The sequence below is a fragment of the Tyto alba genome, unplaced genomic scaffold (genome assembly GCF_018691265.1).
Source record: "Tyto alba isolate M040663 unplaced genomic scaffold, T.alba_DEE_v4.0 Super-Scaffold_2, whole genome shotgun sequence".
NCBI classification, from domain to species: Eukaryota; Metazoa; Chordata; class Aves; order Strigiformes; family Tytonidae; genus Tyto; species Tyto alba.
In genome coordinates, this window is record NW_024881282.1 from 20052053 (window position 1) to 20065741 (window position 13689).

Below are 13689 nucleotides of genomic sequence, written 5' to 3' on the forward strand. Positions count from 1 at the left end.
ACAAATTAAGTAACTGTCTCCTGGGACTGTTCTTTACATATATCATCGTGCCCCAGTGCTGTAGTTGAGAAAGCGGTCTCTTGAGATCCCTCCAGCCCTAAATTTCTGTGATTCTATGAAATCTGTACAAAGATGTGCAAATTATACAAAATGGATCTTTAAAGATTTCTTCCCCTAAGAAAATGGAATGAGAAATTTCTGGATGATAAGAGTGTAGCCCTTAGTTTAATTTCTTATATTAAATCTTGAAGTATGAAGATTTTAATATTTTTTTGTTGTTGTTGCTAGATAGTTAGGTTTTTTTAATCTCAAGCTTTCTTTCTAAATGGCATAAACAAAAAGTTGCTCCCCCTAGATATGCTGTAAGTAATTCCAGGAAGTCCATAAACAGAAGTGATGCAGCTTGGTTCAGGTGGTTGAGTTCTGGGCCAAAGGGCAAGGATGCCATTACTTGTACTTTACATTTCCACTGGTTTCTCCGAGGCCTTGAATGTGTCATTAAAGTCATCTGCTCTGCCTTCTATGAATCCTGGAGTTATAATATTGATGCTGTATGGTCATATAGGTAATAATATTATGTGTTAGGTTTATGCATACAAAGTGAGGGTGTACTGTCAGCCACATCTTTTGTTCTAGCAAATCAGAAAAATGGTAAGATGTTTACTCACAAAAGGTATCTTGCCTGGTTTTTTTCATACTTGATATTACAGCTGGCAGTTATGAAAGTAGAAAATAATGCAATTTTTGTACAGAAAAACCGAGATTTTGCAAAAGAAAATTTAATGTAATTTGGAACACTTTGTAATCTTCAGAATCGGCCACATTTTCCTGCCACCCAAATTATTTTAAATTGTAAGTAGTTTTGCAAAGCTGTAAGCATTATTTTCTCAGCTTACCCAAATTTTTTTCTCAAGACTATGATGAATCACAGGATCTTTTATTAATATGGTTATAAGAGCATTAAAGCTGTCAGGTATAATTTGCAGCTTTTTCTGCTTTAGATTCAGCACTCTTTCTGAAAAGAAGCTGATTTAATAACTAGGGAATCTAAGATACAATCAAATTTATTATATTTTCCAGACTTGAATTTCAGATGAGATACCATTAAAATGTACTTGAAGAGGAAAGAGCAGAACTGTTAGTGGGCATTGAATTAGCATCCTGAAAAATGTCTAATAATATTGTGATCAAGAGTGTTACTATGATGAGAGAAGGAGGAAGAGGAATTCTGTTTGTCTGTATCTTTTACATATTGTGCAAACTGAGATGAAGGCTAGATCCTCAGTCCAAAGCTTCAGCTGAGAGGAGTGTCATCTTTTTAGATTTTCCCGTGACTTACAGTATGCCTTTATAACATAGCACTGCAATTCTGCCTACAAATCTCTAAATTATTGCTAAGGGAAGTAGATGCTGTTGTTTATGTGCATATATGAGTGCTTGTCACTGTACCCTGAGTACCAGATGTAATCCCATGAGTTCTGCATCCACAGAATTTCTGCTGAATTCTGGGTGAGATTTGTGCTTGGAAGGCTTCTGGATCAAGGTTTTCATGTCAATAAAAGGCCTGTTCAAAAACAGACAAACAGAAAGAACAACAGAAAGCAGTCTTTGCCTTTTCCTGTTGCTGATACTAGTCTCCTCTGAGTCTCAATCCCCCAAACCCCCTTAACCATGTCTGTGACACAGATCATATTTTATTTACATATATACATTAAGATGGCCTGTTATTTTGGGAGCACGTTAGTTGCATTTGTATTGTGGACATTTTTAATTCCCAAAAGTTCTGCCAGCTTTTGTTTACACTATTTGAGCTTAAGCAGAGGTTTTGTTTTTTTCCAAGGACTTCTACTGACTTTCAGATATTTAAAATCTGAAGTTGTGTTTCTCTTTGATTCATTGTCTGTGGAAGAATGTTGGCTTTACTAAAAATGGCAAAGGGGTTAAACAAAAATAAAAGAGCAGTACTCCAGAGAACCAGGATATCATAAAACATTCCTTTCCTGAAGGTACGTTGCCACCTAGCAAACACTGAGACTAATGGTCACATAAATAGAAAAAAGAAAATTCAAAAGGCCTGTGAAATTTTGCTTGATTTTGAAAAGCTTAATTGAAGAAAGAGCTTGAGGTTTAAGCATTCCTACTGAGCTCTTTGCACAAAGGGGATTGTCTCTCTATGGATGTGGCACATCGTCAGCAGGACAGAAAAAGTCAGCTGTTCACCTGGCTCTGCTGTAGCTCTAACCCTCCACAGCTGAGAATGTTCACATCAGGAAGGGGAGGGGGAGGATGATATATTAACTCCTTCTGGCATTTCAGAAGATGTGTATGCCACAATGCAGAGCCTTTGGTGCTGAAGGTAGCTTTAACAAAGAGGTTATGGCACATGGGCTATAGCTAGTACAAAGATACAGGGTCTTGCTCTAGAATGCCATATTCTTCTAGTCTCTCTTTTACACATACAGTTCTTTGAGGAATCTCACTGTTTGAAGATGACAAATTTGACAAGAAAAATGAAAGAGGATCAGACTGTTACACAAGAACTAAATGAACTTTTAGTAGAAGGGTAGGAACAAGATGAAATGTCATAATACATTGCAAGGTCACTGGGTATTATTATTAAGGGCAAAACACTGGAATTTCTGCTCTAAATGCTTAGTGATTAAGAGCTTGAGGACTCCATACATGAATGAGTATTTCTTGCTCCAGTTATCAAACAGCCACACCAAAGCATGACTAAGATGAAAGGCAAGGCTGCAGTGGAATGTGGAGCTGGTGAGATAGCTCCATAGTGAGAGCAGAACTGGAGATGAAATCAAAGATGACTGAATTGATTGCACCTTCCTGAAAAGGTAAAGAAGCAGAGAAGGTTAAGAACCATCCAATAATTATAAGAAATCAGAGAGAAAAAACAAAACCTAGATGACAAGATGTGAAAACAGCTCACATGACATTGCAATCTCATAGCTTATGCTGTCAGCAAAAAGAGATTGGATGAATTTCTGCAGACTCAACAGTAATTGCCATGCGGCAGCATTTAGTACTATTGAAATTCTGGAACTGATGGGAACCAACTAGGCTGTAGTGACTGGGAACAGATGTCCTCAGAAGATCATGAGACAGCATTCTGCAATGTGAGAGAAATCCTTGCCTGTCAGTCTAAACTGATGGTTTGTTTTGTGGACTGGGACGTGTATCTCTCATGAGATAGGCATTTTAGCTTTTCCCTTCTTTTGTGTCAGTAGATACCCAGTCTGGTCCTCAGTGAAGCTGGAACAGTCTTTTTTTGTAAATGAAGCCAAATGGATATTAATTCTTCAGCAGTTACATATGTTCTAAATATCAGCATTAGGACTAGCCGGGGTGCCTTCGTTTGTGAATATATTCAGTGAGTGTGATGTCAGGAACAGTTCCTTTCCAGCTCAGCGTGAATTCATGGTTTGTCATGATCTAGGCATAACTGACCTTGAGTTGAGCTGTGTATATTCCCCCTTGGAGTAAGACTGGTTAAGCTCATGCAGTTCTATACCATCAGGCAGTTGCAACTGAAGCTGCTCGTGTGAAGCTTACATCAGGAGGTTTGAGGTTGCTGTCTAATATTTGCCCAGTGGACAGAAGTAGGATTTGAATTTGCAGCCTGCCGAGAGTGGCTAAGGTTCTGAGGGTCAAAGCACCCACATTCAGCCCTAGTCAGGAAGAATCCCTGAACATGCAATAGCTGTGAGCTTTATGCCCATGCTGCCCATCTAAAGTAACAGGGGAGGAGGCACACTGCTCTGTGTTTAGTAGGGAAAGGAGTAAAGACTGTGATCTCTGTGCTTAAATACTGTTCAAAAGTTGCAAAAAAATGTCTTTTTACAATCTACTCAAAAGTAGTTTCTCTAAGGACTACTCTTGAAAGGAATGGCTAGTAAGGTCAGGCAGGAAGGCCAGTTGCAGGCAGAATTTAGTATTAAACTGAAGTTCTTTGTCTTGTGGTTCGTATTGCGTACAGGCTTGCAGTTGTCTTGTTGCCTGCACCAGCTTTTCTTCTGAGTTAGCTTAAGAAGAACTATGTGAATAAAAAGGTACCATGAATAAAAAAGTACCATGCCTTCTTGTCAGCTCACGTTTGTTCTCATAACCTGGCAGGACTACCCTGCTGACTACCCAGTTACTCTAGCAAAGATCATAGCTGTATATCCTATGAAATAGGAAACGCTTAGTGATTTCTGTATATTGTATGAAATAGGAAACCTTTAGTGATTGAGACTTGGTTGACACAATTTTCAGAAGGGCTAAGGAGGTATGAAGTGATGTAAAGCAAGTATTTTAAATTTTCACATGTGAAAAAAATGCCACATATAAATGGAAGTGTAATCTCACTACAGAAAGATAAGGCCAGGAATTTCAAGCAGGAGGAGCTTAAAATCAGCCACTGAAATCCTTATGGTTTCTTAGGACATACGTAAGTAAATAGTTAAAGACACTGAAGAGTCACAACAACCCCATGCAATGCTACAGGCTTGGGGAAGAGTGGCTGGAAAGCTGCCCGGCAGAAAAGGACCTGGGGGTGTTGGTCAACAGCCGACTGAATATGAGCCAGCAGTGTGCCCAGGTGGCCGAGAAGGCCAATAGCATCCTGGCTTGTATCAGAAATAGTGTGGCCACCAGGATTAGGGAAGGGATTGTCCCTCTGTACTTGGCACTGGTGAGGCTGCACCTCGAATCCTGTGTTTGGTTTTGGGCCCCTCACTACAAGAAAGACATTGAGGTGCTGGAGCATGTCCAAAGAGGGGCAGCAAAGTTGGTGAAGGGTCTGGAGAAAAAGTCCTGTGAGGAGCAGCTGAGGGAACTGGGGTTATTTAGTCTGGAGAAAAGGAGGCTCAGGGGAGACCTTATTGCTCTCTACAGTGACCTGAAAGGACGTAGCGAGGTGGGTATCAGTCTCTTCTGCCAAGTAACAAGCGATAGGACAAGAGGAAATGGCCTAAAGTTGCACCAGGGAAGGTTTAGATTGGATATTAGGAAAAATTTCTTCACTGAAAAGGTTTTCAAGCATTGGAATAGGCTGCCCAGGGAAGTGGCTGAGTCACCACCCCTGGGGGTATTTACAAGATGTGTAGATATGTTGCTTAGGGACATGGTTTAGTGGTGAACTTGGCAGTGCTAGGTTAATGGTTGAACTTGACGGTCTTAAAGGTCTTTTCCAACTGAAGTGATTCTGTGATTGTATGAAGAGATCTTAATGGACCTAATTTTCTGTATGTACTTTCTAAAGTTCATTTACTGAGCACTCATATGAGGCATCTTCAGAGTTTTTGAATGTAATTGCCCCAAAAGAGACACCAAAGAGCAGTTCTGAGAATCTCAGCCTTTCAGTCTTAATTTAGGCTCTGTTTTTTGAGTATTTGGCATTGGCTTTATAAAATGCATAGTTTCAGATCATTTCAATAATGAAAGTTATTTGATTCTCTGTTCCTGAAAAGACTCCACTTGTAAAACATCCTTATAAATGACCAACTCTTTTCAAGCCTATTAGCAGTATACTGTTGTTTTTCAAGTGTGGCATTTGTGTATCTTACAGTTTTATTTTTACCTTTCAGAAATGCTAAGAAAAAAGCTTCATTCTCACTGTTAATAGACAACTCTAATGCCTCAACTTTTGAATAGCTTTGGAATGCAATAAATATTAAATATTTGATAGACTGTGTTATACAGTCTTTGCTTACACCCAAGGGAAATTACAAATATAATAATAGCTACAAGATTCACTCTTGTTGTCTGAATACTGTACAAAGATGTTTAAAATGACTAGACAAAAAATTATGAAAGCAGCATATGACTCAAATTATAAATAAAATATGGGGACTACTGGACCAAAATCTGCATGCGGGAAAAATGTAGTGACAATCAAATCTACAGAGAGGATTATTCAAGAACACTTACTGAGGACTCAGTCCTCGCACTTTTACAGTTGAGAGTCAAGTATTTTAAGCAGCTGGACTGCAAACAGTCTTTCCAGAAATTCAGAGTGACACTGTAAATGTTTAAGTAGTTCTTAGTTCTTTTACTAATTTCCCTGTGCTTGGTGTACCCGGGCTTTGCTTTCATCTACCCATCTATGGTGACTTCCACAGTTTTCCATAATTATGGAAGCTGTGGCCAAGAATGTCCCACAGATTCTGAGGGTCTGCAATGAAGAACTGTAAGAGGGTTTTTTACCTGATGAAATAAAAGACCCATATGTGCTTATGTCAATTGTTAGAGCTCCGGCAAGGGGGTGGAGGTGTGACAGTTTACCTAAACTGAGAGTCTGCTCCAGTTTTTTGTAGGAATAGGGTTTGCAGAGTCATCACCATTACCCCACTGAAAGACACAACCAGAAAACTCTAAAGAAGGGAGCAAGCTTACAAGCTCTGTATATCGGAGCTCTCCTTAGCAGCCCTCAGTAGGGCAGCAAAACCAGACTCCCAGATACAGAGCTGAAACGATCAGATTATTACAAGAATACAAGGTATGAATTCCAGAAAGTTCAAGCAAATTCCTTCTGCTTGTTCATATCAAGATTTATACAAATAGCCTAACACGTGGCTTGGCAAGATAATTTTCCTTCAGTTTTGCCATGTGTTTCTTCACAAACCTGTCCCCCATTAAAAAAAAAGCAGGATACCTAATAATAGAGGTCTGCATGATGTCTCAATATTTGCATGCATTGTTCTGTTGGCTGCAGTGCTACTGCAGTAAGGGCAAGGTAGTCAGAGCCAATTTGTCCATATCTGCAGAAGTGAGTTCTCAGTGCTTGGTTGTGCTATAAAGCCAGTCCCTGAGAACCCCTGATGGTAATTGTAATTCTCCTCCTCAAACCTACAGCAATGTTTAAAGCGGAGGCAGCGCAGGAACCTCCTGAACAGTTTCTTCCCCTGTTGCCTGTCAGTGATTTCACTGCAATGCCTAGAAAAGGCAAAGCAGTTCAGACTGCATCTATTTCTGGTATGAAATCCTAGTTGTGGATTCCCAGTGCTGATGTGTTTTTAAGACCCTCTGATGAATTTCTAAGCTCTCTTGGAATAACAGCTGCTGGGAGGGGACTGGAATCCCCATGGTGGATTTCAAGTTTGCAGACTTTGATGAAATCTCTAAACAACAGGGTGGGAAAGATTTTTTTTTTTTTTTTCAATCAAGAGCAGCTATGCAGGCAGAGAAGCAAACTTGTCAGTAAAGAGCTTTCCATGTCCTTGTCTCATTTTTCTGAGAAATGAAGGGTAGTATGTGGAAATCTAGCATGAATTTTGAGGGGTGGGGGCAGAGGAGTAGAGGTTTTTGTGTTCAGCTCATCTGTAGGGAGGTATCCCACATGGGGATAAAGATACAGCCTGGTACTCAGAGGTGTGTTGGTGACCCTCATAAAAGCAGTGCCTTAAGAGCCAGAGAGAGGTGGGGAGATTCCCACTGAGGACTGTGTAGTAGTGCAGAACTACTGTTGGCTTCTTTTTCCTTTTCTTTAAAGCCTATTTTTCACATATTTTAAACCTAGAAGAGACCACTGTTGTCATTGGCTAACTCCCTGTGTAACATCAAACATAGGTTGCAGCTGTGCACGGCAAAGATCTGCAGGAGAAAAAGCTTATCTGAAACAGCTTAGTAGTTGCTAGGTCACAGGCATTTCCAATTCTTTACCAGCACATGGGATAATATATAAAATACTTCTGGTGGCTCGCAACAGCATGTGAAAAGATTACACTGATGGCAATTTGTACTGTGCAGTCCCTTCTCTCCTGCTTTGCCTTGTCAGTGTAGCAGTTCACTAACAGTAGGCAGTGTTAGGACTATAGTCTAGCCACTGATGAAAGAGCACTGAATGCCTTAAGATGGTGAATACCATCAAACGTGAAAACTGTAACCAGTGTCATTTAATGGCATGGGATATTGCTGCTGTCTGAGGATCAGCACTCCATCATGTTAATGTCTTGACCGCCATTTAATTTTCCACTAGGGTCAAAGTTAAATATTTTTAATTGCACACAGCATTAGCACAGTTAGCCAAGCAATCAGGGCTTGAAATAAGTTTGTGATACAGTCTCCATGGTTAAAACTACCTTCACCAGAACTATATAACGGTCAACACCTGGATGCTTTTCTGGTACACTACAAGATCCATTATATGAAAGGTCTACTGCTTGCTGTATCTGTGAAGATGGTCACACTGCAGATGTTGTTAAGGAATTTAGCATTGATTAGTTCCACAAAATATTTGACATACTCTACACAAAACTTAGGTTCCTTGGCCAGTTCCTGGAGATGTGACCTGACAGTGAGCAAATGAAAGCATGTCCCTGGGATTCTTCTGGCTAAAATGATTTTGATAATCTGCCTCATGTGAGCCGCAGATAACACATCACATAAGCATGCTCACTGAGCCCGTTTTCTATCATCACTTAGTTTAGCTTGATATTGCCTAAATTTCCAGTAACTTTTACAATGTTTATTGCCTCCTCAAGGGAAAGTAAGACCCTTGCACCTCCTGGGTGCCTGGTGAGAGGCTACACAGACCAGGACTCTTCAGTTTGGAGAGGAAAAGGCTGAGAGCAAAGAGTAATGTTTACAAAATCATGAAGGGAATGTATCAGGTGAATGAGGAACTATTATTCACCTGTTACTCAACAGTTACAGCACAATGATTTGGAGGTATTCAATTAAACTAATAGGAGATTGGTTTGAAACTGGTAGAAGAAAGTTCTTTTTTACACAGAGAGTAATGAACTTCCAGAATTTGTTGTCATAGGAGACTATGGAGGCAGGGTCAAAGCAGGGTTAGGCAAATTCAGGGACAGGAGGCCTATAAGCAGATATTAAAGGTAGTACGCAGGCTAGTACCTTCTAATATCCCTAATCCAGTGATTGTGGTTGTTAGGGGAAAACAAGGGGATCAGACTGCACAAAGTGGCCAGGAAGACATGTACTCGCTAGATGGTATTTCTCGCTGCCACTGTCATAGAGAAGATAGTGGCATAGCTGTACCCGGTCTGCTATATCCATGTTCTTGTGTTCTTACATTAGCTGGAGAATCAGACAGGTCAGACACTGTCTCTCAAACCCAAAAGATAGCGTGCATTTTCCAAGACCTTCCACTCTCTCCAAAATGTAAAGCATTCATTCTCATACTTTTGCCCACTTCCTTTATAAACTGCTTCATATTGGCCAAACAGAAATAGCTTAAATAGAAGATGTCAGTCCTCTGTGGTGAATGGTTTAGTAATCTTACAGTTCCTCAGCTCCCCACAACTATGGACTTCTCCAGAGTAACCCCTTTCCTCCCTGTACAAGGGGGAAGGGTTTCCAGTCTTACTGTAAAAGCAGGAAGTTTAGGAGAAACAAGCTGAGATTCTAGTCAGGGATGCTTTTGTCTTGGCCAGTCAAAAGAAACATTAGTACGTACCCAGGCTAATAATTTGAAGAAAATGGTTATATTATTTTCTGTCCCTTCACATCACTGCATCAGAGTGTAGTTACCTACTGTTGAGTTATTGGTGAAACAGCAGCAGAATGATTAAGGAAATCAAGAGGCAAAACCACGCAAAATATGTTAGTTATCAGCAAAGTAATTGAATAGCGTTTAAGCAAATGAAACAGACACAGGCATGCAAAATATTACAAAGGATTATAATAACGGTAGCAGAGAGTGGAGGTTTCCAAGTGATTACATTCCAAGTCACCCGACTACATTCAGTACCGGCAAACAGAGGACTTTTCATCACTACCCTACTTCAAGGAACCACAACAAGAGGGGACAGTCACCCCAGAGGTACCAGGGTTTCCCAAAGAATGGGAAATTATAAATGAGAGTGTGGGGAGGAAGGCTTCAGAGAGGGAGAAAACAAACTCAAATTCTGAACTCTCTTAGATGGCTAACAAGCTGTATTTCATAAAAGGGAAAACTTTTAAGCCTGTTGTGGTTCAGTGGTTACAACAGCAGGCAGAGCAAAAATGCAATATATAATACTGAAAATAATTTTAAGAATGGGGAGGGAATAAAAGTATAAAACTGATTTGCAAAATGGGGAAAAGTGATAAAGCCAAGCTGAAGACTACAGGAAGAAAGTCACGGACTGGTTTAAAAAGAAATGCAGATTTCCTAAAATGTATTTGTAAAGCAGGAATTCCTGGTGACGGTGTAAGATCTTTTGTTAGATGGAGATAGTACATCTAAAATGATGTGGGGAAGGACAAAGGTTTTACTGATTTGGATCTGGGAAGGAAGAAGATGATGGAGATGGCAACACTGAAATATTTTCTAATTCATTAGCAAAAAAGGAGAATTTTTAGTAAACACAGGCTAGACAACTGAAAGAACTCGTCTTCCCATGGTACGCCAGAACACCCCACATGAGCGTGGATGACCTCCCTTCCCCCAGCGCAGCCTCCAGCTCCACTTCCATCCCCACTCAGCCACGGGCTCACTGCAGAGCTGCCGCCGGGTGCCCGCGCGCCAGGGCCGTGCCCGGGGCACCCTTGTCCTCAGCGACTGCTCCTGTCCTCAGCAGCAGCGAGCGCCCAGTGTCTGCCCAGCAACTGGGGGTGCGTAGCCCCGCGCTCCCCTCGGGGCCCATCCATTGCTCGGCCAGCTCTGGTCTTAGCAAGGGGGGCCGTGGTCGGCCACCGTGACCCGCTGAGGGGATCGCACCCGTCAAAAACGAGCGGTCCCCTCCGACTGCCCCGTCGTGGCCTGGTTCATCAGCAGTTTGTGCTGCTCGCTGGGGCCGCGGCGCTTGGGTCCCTCTCCCCGCCGCTGGCTGAGCGGTGGTGGCGGTGGCGCCTTGCCCTTCACGCTTCCCTCCTCTTGCTGGCTGTCCCATCCCCCGCAGCACAACCGCCCGTCCGCCCGGGGACCGGCACGCCGGGGGCTGGCTCCTGCCCCCGCCCGCTCGCCGGAGGGGGGTGGCTGGGCTGGCCCAGCAGGGGCTCCCGCGTCGCACGGGGAGCGCTGGCCCGGGGTGGCGGGGGGGGGGGGGGGGGGTGGCACGGCGGGGCCGCCCCGCTGGCTTTGCCCGCTAGAGGGCAAGAGAGCCCCGCACAAGCGCGGCGGGGCGGCTGCCCCTGCCCCGCAGCCCGCCGAGCCCAGCCGCGCACGGCCGCGGGGGGCTCCGGACACGCGGGGAGCGGCACGGCACGGCACGGCACGGCACGGCCCGCAGCCGGGCGAGGAGCCCCCCGCGGAGGGGCCTCCTGGAGCCGGCGGGGGGCCTGAGGCCTTCTGCTGGGCACCGGGAGGCGCGGGAGGAAAGGTGCTAGATGGCCACGGTGCCGTGGATGGAGAGGCAATCGCTTCCACGGGGAAAGCGAGCGAGGCCTTCGGTTGTTCCAGTAAAGCGGGCGTGGGGCCGTCACGGAGCTGGCACAGACCACCTTCTCCATCAGGGTGAAGGCTCACCGGGCTGCCGCGCCTGCCCCAGCGCAGGCAGAGGGGTAAGTGGGGGCACGCACCCACCTCCTGGGCACGGGCCGAGGGGCACCTTCTCCCTGCCCCGGGGAGGTGATGATGAGCTGGTTGCTGTCTGCATCTCCAGTTTAGCACTCTTAAGTAGCGTCCAGCAGATGTTCTGGGTATATGCCTTGGTTGGTGTATAAATGCCACCTCATCTTGCAGATAGTGAACTATCTACAAAGGAAGTATTATCAAGCAAAGGAAGAACCTCAGGGACACCCTGCAGCCTGCTGCCAAACCCTGCTGAGCCTGCAGTTGCAAATGAGCACCAACAGTATGGGAGCATGAAGAAGGCAGAAACCTCTTTGATTAAACACCGCGCATGCTTGGGCAGGGAAGGTGCACAAGGCAAAGGGTGGGCAGTGGCAGACCCGTTCTCACAGCGAGCACTCCTGTGAGCCCTGCCACACAAATCGCCTGCCAGGCGGAGGCCCCTGTGAGCGCCTGCACACATGGCAACGCTGATTTCTTCCCCTTTTCTCCTTCTAATCAATGGCACTTTGGCTCTTGAGCTGGAGGGACTTGCAACATCATGGACGATCGGTTCATTACTAAAACCAGCAGATACAAGCCATGTACAAATACATGCATCAGATAAATTTTTAAACATATTTGGCAGCTTGCACACTTACATCACCCTATCTACCTTCAAGTATCACCAACACGGACATGCATTCCTAAAGACTGTATCAACACCTGTGTGAATGCACTCGACTGTATCTGACCCACAACAGCATTATTACTTTTGTACTTAAATTAAGATATCTTAAAACATGTAGCCTGCTAACTCCCTCCCTAGGATGGTCACAAAGATCATATTCTGCCAGTGCTTATTTAACAGAGATTCACTAATTTCTATATGCGGCAAAACACCATAATGCCATAATAAATTCATGTCAGATATCTTGCTGTGGCTGCGTATCGCACGGTGACACTGATACTGGCGTTTTCTTGGAGTTTTCCATCTAAACTACATGTTTTACACTCCTTTGGTCTGAAAATTTGGTGAACTGGGAAACTTGCCCTTTTGTGTTTTCTTCTGGGATTTTTATAGGTCATTTTTTGGGTCATAAATACTGCTATTTTTTCCACAGTTTCTGAAGTGAGAAAGCAAATACATTCCTCTAGCTCAAGTTTTCTAAACTTGTAGGCACTTCTGTGTTAATCCAGTTAACCTGAATCACATGGCTAATAGGTTCTCACAAATATTTTATTTATTTCCAGGGAATCTAATGTTTCATAATCATCACTTTCAGTAACTTTTTGTTGCTGAGATGACATGAGCTTTCTTTGGAGGATTAATCTGTGCAGCTGTATTAATAGTTTAATGCCCTCACCGGCCATTCTGGGGAAATGCTGAATCATATGGATAGCGCAGCAGGTGGGATCCGTCCAGTCCTATCTAGACCTCTGCCATGTAGAAGTCTACATCTAATATAGGCTCCCTTCATACAGGAGGAAGAATTAAGCATCTTTAGAGCATGAGTCATGTCATCCTAAAGTAGACGCCTAGGATAGGGCAGATGATTTGTGCCCTAAAATTGCTCCTATTTCTCTGTGTTGAAAAACAAGTGGTTTAGATCTTGATGTCTCCATTCTAGCAGCCTCAAGTGAGGTGAGATGAATTAATACTCTTATCATACCTAGGTTTATATCATGCTTCAAAGTACCCTAAAAATTCTTACTTGTAAAGAAAACTGAAAAGATCATTGCTTTTTGTGTTATTCTTGATTTACAAAAAAGCAACTTTTAAAAGTTTGCTGACAAGACATTTTAGTAAAAATGGCAAATGCCATGTGTTTCACAGGAAAGTTGTAGCACCTCTCTTTTTAATAATCTAAGTCTTCCAGTTCTCCATCTGCAAGGTTGGGAAATAGATTAGTTAGATACACTGTAGCTCCAGAATAGGATCCTGTACTTTTGGTGAAATTATGTAATCTGGGGAATGAAAAAAAAATTTTTTTCTTATGGCAGGCTGATTTATTTTTTTAAATGACACACAAAAATCGATATGTGAAAAGTTCATGTAAAGCTGAACTGCTGAAAAGCAGAGTACAGGTAAAACAGCTTTTTTTTAAAAAAAAAAAAAAAAAAGTCATAATGTCTAAACCTTGCCAGAGGTGTCACATCAGTGTGGTACGTGGTACGTGTGAGGAGAATGTGTGCCAGGAACTCCTCAGGAAATGCAGGATCCTTCTGACCAGCTCTGCTCGCAGGAGTTAAAATCC

At 43.1% G+C, this 13689-nt stretch overlaps 1 protein-coding gene and 1 long non-coding RNA gene across 2 annotated transcripts in view; both read left to right on the forward strand.

Moving 5' to 3' along the window:
- FGF9 (fibroblast growth factor 9) overlaps positions 1-13689 on the forward strand; it is a 56233-nt gene that overhangs the window by 11391 nt on the left and 31153 nt on the right. The gene's annotated exons all lie outside the window — the stretch shown is intronic.
- LOC122153474 lies at positions 10945-12364 on the forward strand. Its single transcript, XR_006165374.1, has 2 exons — positions 10945-11442; positions 11624-12364. It is a non-coding gene; the product is annotated as an uncharacterized LOC122153474 (long non-coding RNA).